Source organism: Dreissena polymorpha, chromosome 7 (genome assembly GCF_020536995.1).
Source record: "Dreissena polymorpha isolate Duluth1 chromosome 7, UMN_Dpol_1.0, whole genome shotgun sequence".
NCBI classification, from domain to species: Eukaryota; Metazoa; Mollusca; class Bivalvia; order Myida; family Dreissenidae; genus Dreissena; species Dreissena polymorpha.
The window spans coordinates 83,418,928-83,430,013 of record NC_068361.1 but is presented as its reverse complement, the minus strand read 5'-3'; the positions used below and the strand labels follow the sequence as shown (position 1 = coordinate 83,430,013).

General features: G+C 33.6%; 1 long non-coding RNA gene across 1 annotated transcript; it reads left to right on the top strand.

The window, feature by feature from the left end:
* The first annotated feature begins 5,734 nt into the window (after positions 1-5,734).
* LOC127838102 (uncharacterized) lies at positions 5,735-8,850 on the top strand. The gene is made up of 3 exons (XR_008029664.1): positions 5,735-5,799; positions 6,170-6,291; positions 8,733-8,850. It is a non-coding gene; the product is annotated as an uncharacterized LOC127838102 (long non-coding RNA).
* The last annotated feature ends 2,236 nt before the right edge of the window (positions 8,851-11,086 follow it).

The following is an 11,086-nucleotide window of genomic DNA, read 5'->3' as shown; positions in this document are numbered from 1 at the left end:
AAACAAGAAGGACGCTCTGATCACGCCACTGCGATATGTGCATTCTGCCGTAACACGTGTCATTGGTTACACTCATATTGATATTAATTTATTTATAGGACCGGTGGAAAATGGTAAAATGCATGTTTTTAATTTCATGCATAAAATGTATTTGATACAATACGGGGAAGAGTATTGCTTGATCATTAAAATTATAAACGCCCGTTTAGGTTTAAATCAAAATTAAAAACCGCATTGTATACAAAAAGTAAACTTATCTTAAGTTAAGAAACATATCTGCAATTCTACCGACATCAGAGCGACAACTAATAATAGATATCGTCTAACCAGGCACTTAATTAAATATTGAGATTACGTTATAAAAACATAATACGCAGCGTTATAGATCATTTTTGACCCATGGGGTAAATACCCCCACTTTTCACAGCATGAGGGTACTAGTAAATGGTCAAATTTTGCCTTGCTTGAAGGGTAACTTGCTAAAAGTAAAACAAGAATATAGCCGGGGTACAGACACACTACTTTAATCATGTTAAACACAATAAACCATTAACTATGTGTATTCCTTCATAGTAGTAGGTTTCTTAAAGTGTTTTTTTACATACCCTTGGTTTATAGGCCCGTGAGCCAAGGAAAACATTTTTGCCAACTTTCAACACTTGTTTTATTAGAGTTTAAGTGTGTGTCCTTTTTGATTTGAAAACAGAGGAAATTCAATCATTCAGTATTGGCAGTACAATGTTTTTACTCGATACAACTTTTGCCGTATAAACTGAATCAATTTTACTTTGAGAAGTAATTTGTTTCAGCTTCAAAGAAGCCATGCTGACCTCTTCATGTAAATAAACACATAAGCCCTTGACTGTTTGTTAAAAAAAATCAATACTTAATTTACCATGCGTCTAGATGATACAGAGTATACATACCGACTGTTCTAGATAAGCTGCGTATCAGCGTAATATACGCATTAAAAATATCAAGATACGCTCAATTTATCATTTCCTTGCGTACATTTAAGCAAGCCAATCTAGACTTACGCAAATGACGTAAATTCTCTGCGTACAACCTAAACAAAAAATATACCCAGCTGAGTGTCTTTCGCCAAAATATGAGACTGGTTATCGTAAAAAGTAGAGCTAATTTGTGCGCTGGATTGTAGAAATAGTAAGCCGGTCGGTATGTATACTCTGTATCATCTAGACGCATGGTAAATTAAGTATTGATTTGTTTAATGGTTTATTGTGTTTAACATAATTAAAGTAGTGTGTCTGTACCCCGGCTATATTTTTGTTTTACTTTTAGCAAATTACCCTTCAAGCAAGGCAAAATTTGACCATTTACCCCATGCTGTGAAAAGTGGGGGTATATACCCCCATGGGTCAAAAATTATCTATAACGCTGCTGAATAATACGCAATATTTAAAAATACTCGTTCCAAGCATATTTTTTTAGCGCGATACTACACTTGTTATATGCACGCATATATTTCGAATAAATTTATACATCTATAAAATAAACTAATTTTAAGTTATAGTTGCACTTGTCCCTTTAATAATTCGTTGACGTTTGAAACTTTGGTCCAATTGAATACAAAGCGATACCGCATTGAATACAGCAGAGTTTTCAAAAATCGTTGCGCCTGTTATCTGGTTTTTTAAAAATGAAGGTCACTCTTTCACGCCTGTGCGATATGTTCACCATGCTGAAACACATTGCTTGAGTGCAGTCGATGTGTTGAAATGCGAGGGAACTTTGCATGAAAGGTACTGTCTTTATGTGTGTAGATGTGTTTAAATTGTTTGGATTAAATCCATGCGCATATTTGTGTATGACGTAGTATTATATACAGTATAAATGATATTGTTTTATGGCCTAGAAACATATTATAACGAAGCTGTGTGTGTGGAAATAATAATGCTTGAGAACAGTTTATTTTGTCTTCATTTTATCTCGTTATTTATAGCTATACATGTGAAGGCACTTTTATATTGTTCTGATGAGTTCGCCAAAGTGACTCTTACACTCACTAGTAAAGTTGCATATTATTTATTATGCACATGCGGTAAATATACATTTGTGGAATGCTGTTACTAATGCGTGTGTATGCAAATTATGCTATGCGGACTGTATGTTATGTTAGTGTTGTACTGTGTATCTGTTTATGTATATAAAATACAATCGAATACGATCTTGTTAGTTGCACTTCTTACATCAACTAATCGATATGAATATTAGATTAAGCACATACTTTCAAGTGTGTATAAACTGGCATTTGTCATTACGGAAGTTAACGGCAGCAAACATACACAAAGACTGTGTTGAAGTAAACTATATCAGTTTCTGTTTACGGAAATTAATCTTCGATTTGATATATCGATTACTAGTATATTGACAAATTTGTGAGATTTTCCTTCAAGTGGCCTATTGTCGGTTTATGCTGTTAGAATTTATAAAAATGATGTTTCTTTTCATATAACGTTTAGCGAAGTATTTATTTTTCATAAATACGTTTTGCAGGCGGTAAATAGCGAACGTAGTTTAACCGTTATGTATTTAATGTACACAAAGAACGCTGCTATCATTAAAAGCATGCGCGTTCTCGAATCTGGTATGTACTGAAGTGTAGTAAAATTGTCTTGTAAGTGCCCGATGTTTCAAACGTTAGTACAAATCAACTGGAGGCGTGTATTGTAAAGGTCTTTAAATTTCGATTTCTCATATATATAAATAGATAAATTTGTAAGTGAATAGATGAAATATGTATTGCTTTAATACATGTCTATAATTTGAGTAAATATGCCATTCAAATGTTCATGATTTAACCTTAAAGAAACAACAACGTCGTAAACTACTGCAAATGGGCAATATAAACAAATCGTAACTTAAGATACATATAAGGGGTTTCCCAAAACGTAATCGCCTTTTGCGAAGTAAATAACGTTATATGCCCCGTTATTATTCGATTGCCAATTATTTAATTAACGGGACAAAATACATACAATTAATTGCATTGTTACTTGTATAAATTTCACAGTAATATAAAGTACGAGAAGAAACTTCAAAGGCCAAAATAAGATTCACTTCATTTATAAAATTTACACATGACAACACAAATAGCTTTAATTGGCATATATAATGCCAACATCATCGAAACAGAATGCAACATAAATCTTTCAGAGTTATGAAGTTAAGCAAACTAACCACATATATTAACATGAAAGAGAAAAATGAATCAAACATATGAACATAAAAGATCTAAATTGAAATTAACGCTTTCACATTTAAACAGTAACATTTGGTCTTAGTCATATTTCTGCTCTAATTGTCACTCTGATTATTTGTTTTTGTTACACTTTTTTAATCGATTTTTCAATTTAATAATAGACAGTGACCGCTTATGCGGTAATTACCCCTATAACCCTATGAAGTTTATTATAGGGTGTAATGGGCCATCGTATGAGATAAAGATCAATCGTACGACAACAAAAATGGGGCCGTTTATTTCCTAATTGTTTCGCACTTTTGTCAGTGTAATGCCAGAATAATTGATTAGTTTTAGTCAACATTTAAGGAACAGGTGGGGAAATGACTATATATTTATTATTTATTAAAGTCTCTTCCAATATAATACAATTTTCACAATGTTCAATGTAAATTAAAAGCACAATCATAATATTGGTCATTAACTTTATGAATTATAAGTGACATTTTGCTTTACAAAACTTTCTTTTTTTACATTATTAAAGTTAGATTACCACCCTTAACCTTATCTAAAAAAATGCCATAAGATTTCCAGTTCAAAAAACTGAAATTTGTATATTGTGGCCCTAGCGCCTAAGATAATAAATGTCCTAAAAGAGCCTTTATCAGCCATGGTCAGACCATGAGTGAACTGTTAATGGTAATAATCTAATCTTGGATAAAATGTTACAATAACCTTTTAAAATCAGATTTCCAAGTTTGTACAATGAAACTATTATTTCAATTTAAAATCTCACTGTTCCATGATAATCAGATATTGTCACTGATCATAATGTCAATTAACAGTACATATTTACACTATAGTATGAGTATTTATCAATAGATGTGAGTATTAATACAGGCACTGCCCTTAAAGATCCCTACAATTTTTACACACATCCATTTATAAAAAAATCCATTTAATTGCCTGTTAAATGCTTGGTAAATAATAACGTATCTGTAAAATCTAGATAGATTGCATTAAAGCTGCGACTAAAGTCTTTAAATATCAGGGTTTGAAGTTTAAAATCCTGGTAATAAAATTAAAGGTATGGCGAGAGAGCGGGCGATCGTTGGTGCGGGCTCCGTCAAACAGGCTGTTTTCGGTAAATAACTTCAGTTTTCTTCGACCAATCTTGATAAAACGTTGGATACAGCAACCTTGCATGATGATTTAGCCCAGGATTGTATTTTGGTTGTTTCTCTGTCACCTATACTAAGCATAGAAAATGACACAGCCTTAATAGTTAAAGTTTGGATTGATATTTTGTTTCAGGTAGCTCACATGCAGACCCAAATTCCGATTGCTAAACTATTTAAATATAACAGAAATTAATAATGAAAACGTTAAAACCCTGCTCCCGTGTCGTTTCCATGGTTCGAGTATTTTTATTTCATTACAAATGTTAAAAACAAATGCTCTCGTTACTCATTCTGAATTTTGTAACAGCCTGATACTTTCTGTAATGTGTTGTAAGGGGAAAATATATTATCAACCACTAGTCAAACCTATACCACGTTAGCTAGCGATCTAGAACAGTTCTATATCAGAGACCAAAGACTCACGCTTGCACAATCATGAATAAACAATAATATAATATTGTGATAAAGCATTTATATTTAGCAACATTAAAAATGTGATCGATATTTTTTTCAATAGCTTTATAAGTGTATCATCAACGGGTTTGATATCAAAATCAATAACAAAGGGCGGTCGATAATAATTCTATATAATGCTTTGATTAAAGTTTTCGATTATGTCATGTAGTGTTTCAAAACATTTAATGTTTTCAAAGTTTTATCTTTTGAGAATATAGAATATAGAGAAGAAACCATGATCCCTGGTAGAACAAGCCTGATGCTGAATTTGATTATTAGTTAGATCTGCTTTAATTTAATGCAGTAACCTTAATTGGTTCTTACATGACTCCAATCTATTTTTTTATATACGGAAGATTTGATGATATTTTGGTCATGGGGCGTGGTCACAAAACAAGTATTTTTACGGCGTGTTCTGTGTATAAATATTAGAAGTGTACAATTTCTTTAGTATCTTAGTTGTTATACCCAAAAATAAAATATCGCTGTCATAGTATTTATAAAGCATAAGGTATTATATCAACACACACGTGAAAGGATCTGCATATTTCCCAATCATTAATTGATAATATTTTTCAATGAAGTCTAATGCGCACTTACGCGAAATAACATGCCAAACAAACAGTTGCCTTACAAGAAGTAAGATACAAATGACATGAACAACTAAAAACTGTCTCTAAACTGAAACAAATGCACTGTGAACCATACGCATTCTAAGAACTGGCTCGTCGTTTTGCTGACAGATGTCTTGTTTTCAGACAGTAACAAATTGCTTAGCACATACAAGAATGGATTGTTTTCTTATTTGTCTAAACTAGTTAACACGCTATTACAAATCACCAACTAGATTATTGTCGTTTTTCTATGTCATGCTTAACGAAGCACTGTTTGTCTTTTGTTTTACAGAATGAACTTCATGAGCGTATAACAATACCAGACACACTGCACTCGTAAACATGGGTAAGTTAAACGTAGTATAACTAGTTTTTGTACATACATGTTATTATCTAATTATCTGAAATATATCATAAGCATGATGCGTTATTTAGTAAGTGAATATACTACATATCATGTAGTATCTGTTTTAATCGCATACTTTCCTACAATTCTTAACTGTTGTTCTTACCTTGACTTACCAGCTAGTGACCCAAATTACAACTTATTATTGGCTGTATTCAAAATGGAACATTCTGTTTATAATACGTTTTAAAGGTGGTTGATTTAACGTAATAGTTCCAAATTATGCATTTATTAAAAAAACAACTAAATAGATGTGAACAATCCAATGCACATCATCGTCTCGTCTCTATATTGTCAAATTGTATCAAAGCATCTTCGAGCGGAAGGCCAAGGAAACGAAGGCCGGAATTCTCCGGTATGGAGCAGCCGCCTCTTATCAAACAGCTCAGAGGCATTCTGTCAAAGTACCCAGACGGCGGACAGATTCTTAAAGTAGGGACCTTCACTCAAATAATTTTTCTTTATTTTTGTTCAAAATTACACTTTATAAAATACCACTTAAGATTCGCATGTTACTTCTTTATACATTTACTCGAACGTCGAATTATGCAATTAAAATTAATTGTTTTCGTCAATTCACATCTATTTAAAAAACAATGCTGGACGGAAACATTAATCGGATAACTAATATATCTGATTGTAATACAATATTATTTTTTAATGCAACCTAAATGATATCTAGGATGAATATAACTTTGTTATTAAATAGCATTACAATGGCGATTTTAGGAATAAATCAATACCAAATTATAGATCTCGCCCAAATATGTTCAAGTTTTTCGAACTACTTAAAAGTTCAAATAAAATAGTGTTAAGAAAAATAGCCATTTTCTGTTTAAAATGCGTGAAATTGTTTTATGTATGTAGGATAAATTGTATATTTTACACAAAGACAATAAGCTTAGAATAATGTTATACGTGTTGCAATTATTAAACTACATTTTTAGCGAGGCTGTTTTCGGAGAAAACCCGAGCTATTGTCATAGCCAGCCCCTCGTCCGCCGTCCGCCGTAGGCGTCGTGCTAAAACCTTAACATTGGCCATAACTTTTTAAATATTGAAGATAGCACCTTGATATTTGGCATGCTTGTGTATCTCATGGAGCTGCACATTTTGAGTGGTAAAATTTCACGGTGAACATCATCCTTCAAGGTCTAGGGTCGAAAAAACAAAGTCAGGGGAAGTAATAAGCTATAAATGGACATAGTTTTCTGACCTGCCCACGTATATATTTTGGTTAAATAAATCAAAGCGGCGCAGTAGGCGGCATTGTGTTTCTGACAAACACATTGTGGTGAAAGGTCAAGGTCAAGGTCATCCTTTACGGTCTACGGTAAAAAATACAAATTTAAGGGAAGTAACACGCTTTTAAAAGGGAAATAATTATTCAATATTGAACATAGCCACTTTATATATTTGGCATGGATGTGTATCTCACGGAGCTGCACATTTCGAGTGGTCAATCACAGTCACGGTAGTGGCTTTTAATTATTTGCTACTAAAAATAGAGATTTGTTAGAGACAACTATTTTCAAGGGAAGTAATTATATTATTATAAATCTCATATTATATATTTCCTTACCAAGAATTGAAGTTCTTTTCACAGTTACTGTACAGATTTATTTTTTTTGATTATTTATTACTCAAAACTCAAACTTATAACTCAAATGGTTGATTTGTCAAAGTTTTTTTAATGATATAATTATAATTTCTTTGATGTTCATTACATACCTGTGGACTTATGTCCATAGATACATGATCAACTCTGGCTATGATCTCTTTTAAACCACAGGCCTTGGTTGTCAGTGATGTCTGACATGGTCATAGTTGACTGTGAGACCCTCTTCCCCATCGGTTGGATTAGACAAAATTCAAGGGAAGTAATAAGCTTTAAAGGGAGATGATTTCTATACCTGCCAAATGATAAATAGCAATTTTATTTCAAAGCGGCGCAATAGGGGGCATTGTGTTTCTGATTTGTGAATGCTAGTTTTCATAAAATGCCAGTGGACTTATGTCCATACATACGTGAGGATCTCTTTGATAAACCACAGGCCTTGGTTGTCAGTGATGTCTGACTTGGTCATTTTTGACTGTCTACAGACCTCCCCCCCCCCCCCCGGTTGGATTGGACAAAATCCATGGAGAAGTAATAAAGCTTTAAAGGGAGATGATGTCTATACCTGCCAAATAATTAAAAATTTATTTCAAAGTGGCGCAGTAGGGGGCATTGTGTTTCTGACAAACACATCTCTTGTTGGGTCACTAGGTCAAAGGTCAAGGTCACTGTGACCTCTAAAATAAATTCTGACAAGCTTTCGCAGCCGAGCGTGGCACCCTTTATGCGGTGCTCTTGTTACATTATGTGATCACTATGTATTAACCTCATCCATGTGACATTCTCACTACAACATGTTGTATTTCGTTCCTTTTTAAATTGATATTTCTTCGAAATAATGTTTGTTTTGTTTTTAATTTAAACGCATGCTGTTATTGCATATGTATGTTTATGACGATGCGCTGTATATATGCTTAGGTCGAAAAAAAAATACATTCTGTTCTGTTCTGTTCTATTAAAACTTTTTTTTATATATGCTCTCAAAATGATGCCTGGTTAATGTAAACGCAATTATTCAAAATCGGCACGTGTAAATATAATTACTTGATTCAATATTCGGTTTTTCTTATTATTAGGAATTCATTCAATATTTTGCTTGGATTATTTTAATGAATTTATTGATTGTGAGGCTGTCCTGATTTTTGAGGAATTTATACAAAATGTCGCTTTCTTTTCTGATATTATGGAATTGATTCAAAATGCTATTTTTAGATTTTGAGTTATTGCTTTGAAATATCGCTTTTCTGATTTTAAGGAATTGATTCAAAATGCCGATGATGCGGGTGCGTCGGAGTTGAAGATTATGCTTGAAAGCAGGAGGATTAACAGAAATTTGACGGACGAATCTGCAGAGTTTACGAAATTCTTTCAGGTTTGGAATGGTTTGATATTTACTGTTTCTTATTGTATATTGAGAATACATTCAAGACAGTATTCATGTTATCAAACCATTGATAACAGTACTTATTTGTACTTGTATAAGGTAAATTTTAGATTGGTATTGCCAGACCGTCCGACAGAAAGATTGTTTGTCCAGGGCGTAACTCGTATTCTAGAAGGTTTAAACTTTAAACATTTTTGGAAGTTTGATACGCTTCCCACAAAGGCGACGAGTTTTGATTCCGGCTTCTCCATAAAGCAAAAGCTTAAATCAAAATTTAAACGCATTTAGAAATAAAAACATATTGCTGGAAATTTCAGCTTAAATTGTGTAAATGGGCATTGGTGTTTGGACACTTTGCGAGACTTCACATACTGCAGGCGCGGAAGGGCCTCAGAGTAATTTAAATACACACACTTCACGAGACAACAGATAGCACAAGGGAAACAGCATTGAACAATAACCATACATTTTTCCTGCTATATTTTTAAAGGTATTAAAGTTTAAAAAAATATATATCTTTGAATATTCTTACATTTAAATTGTGTATAGGGAATATCTGTAAAACAAAAGTACAGGTATCAGTTTGAAATTTCATATTTGGGTAGATCTGAAAGAGGGGAACTAAGGAACACAAGAGCAATTACTGTCGCTTCAATATTTTGAAAATAAGTGCCGTTTTGTTAATTATTTTGATCAAGTTGAACGACCAATGCTCTCAAACAAAGCGCCATGACTTAAATGTAACATAACGCATATATTTATTCAACAATGTTCCAAACTTGTTTAAGTAAACATTATGTCCCCCTTCTAAGAAGAGGGGGTATATTGTTTTGCTGGATGTCAGTCGGTCTGTCTGTCTGTCGGTAGACCAGTTCGTTTCCGATCAATAACTTGTGAACGGATTTACCAATTGGCTTGCTAATTCCCATGTTCATTGGCCTTTGCCAGTAGATGACTCCTATAGAAATTTGTGTCACTAGGTCGAATGTCAAAATCACTGTCACACTTAAAGTGAAAAATGTTTCCAATTAATAACTTGTGAACGGATTCACCAATTGGCTTGATACTTCCTATGTGCATAGGCCTTTGTCAGTAGATGACCCCTATTGAAATAGGGTCACTAGGCAGTGATATGTTTGCCCAAAATTCCAACCTTTTACACGCTGTTTCCCAAAAAGTAAAAACGGCTGTTTGCCAATGGCAAAAGTAACATCCTCCCCCACCAAAAAAAATATCTGACCATAATGCCCCCCAAAATATGCAAAACTTCTACAATAAACTCAATAATTGGTTTATCGAGTTTATTATACAGCAATTTAATTCCTTGGCACTTTGTGACATATATTTTAGAATGCAGTTTAACATGCACTTATAAACAATGAGTATACTGTAATTTATAATCATAATAATAATTTTTTCCCCCAATTTCATGGTATATCGCTCTTTTTTCCCAATCAAAAAGGCACAGGCTGTAAAATATAAAGCAAACAAAGCACTGCTAGGTCAAAGGTCAAGGTCACTGTCACATTAAGAGTGAAGTGTTTCCGATCAATAACTTGTGAACGGAGGGACCGATTGGCTCGATACTTCCAATGTGCATTGGCTTTGGACAGTTGATGGCCCCTATTGTAATTAGGGTCAATAGGTCAAAGGTCAAGATCACTGTCACACTAAGTGTGAAATCGTTTCTGATCAATACCTCGTAAACTGATCGCCGATTGGCTTGATACTTACGATGTGCATTGACCTTGGACAGTATATGACCCCTGTTGTAATTTGGGTCACTAGGTCAAAGGTCAATTTCACTTTCACATTAAGCGTGAAAATTATTTCCGATTATTAACTTGTTAATGGGGTGACTTATTGGCTTGATTCTTCCCATTTGCATTGGCGTTGGGCAGTAGATGGCCCCTAATGAAATTGGGGTCACAAGGTCAAGGTCACTTTCACACTAAGTATGAAAATAGTTTCCGATCAATATCTCGTCAAGGAATGGACCGTTTGGCTTGATACTTTACATGTGCATTGGCATCGAACATGATATGGCCCCTATTGAAATTGTGGTCATTTGGGGTGGGGGCATATGTCTCCGACCGCGGAGCTCTTGTTTGAGTAAAATCAGACAATCGTTGTTTACATGCACATCACATTTTCATCAAACTATATTGGTGAATATATTGTTATGGTTGTTATGTCACGTGTTAAGTAATTGAAATTAGACTCTT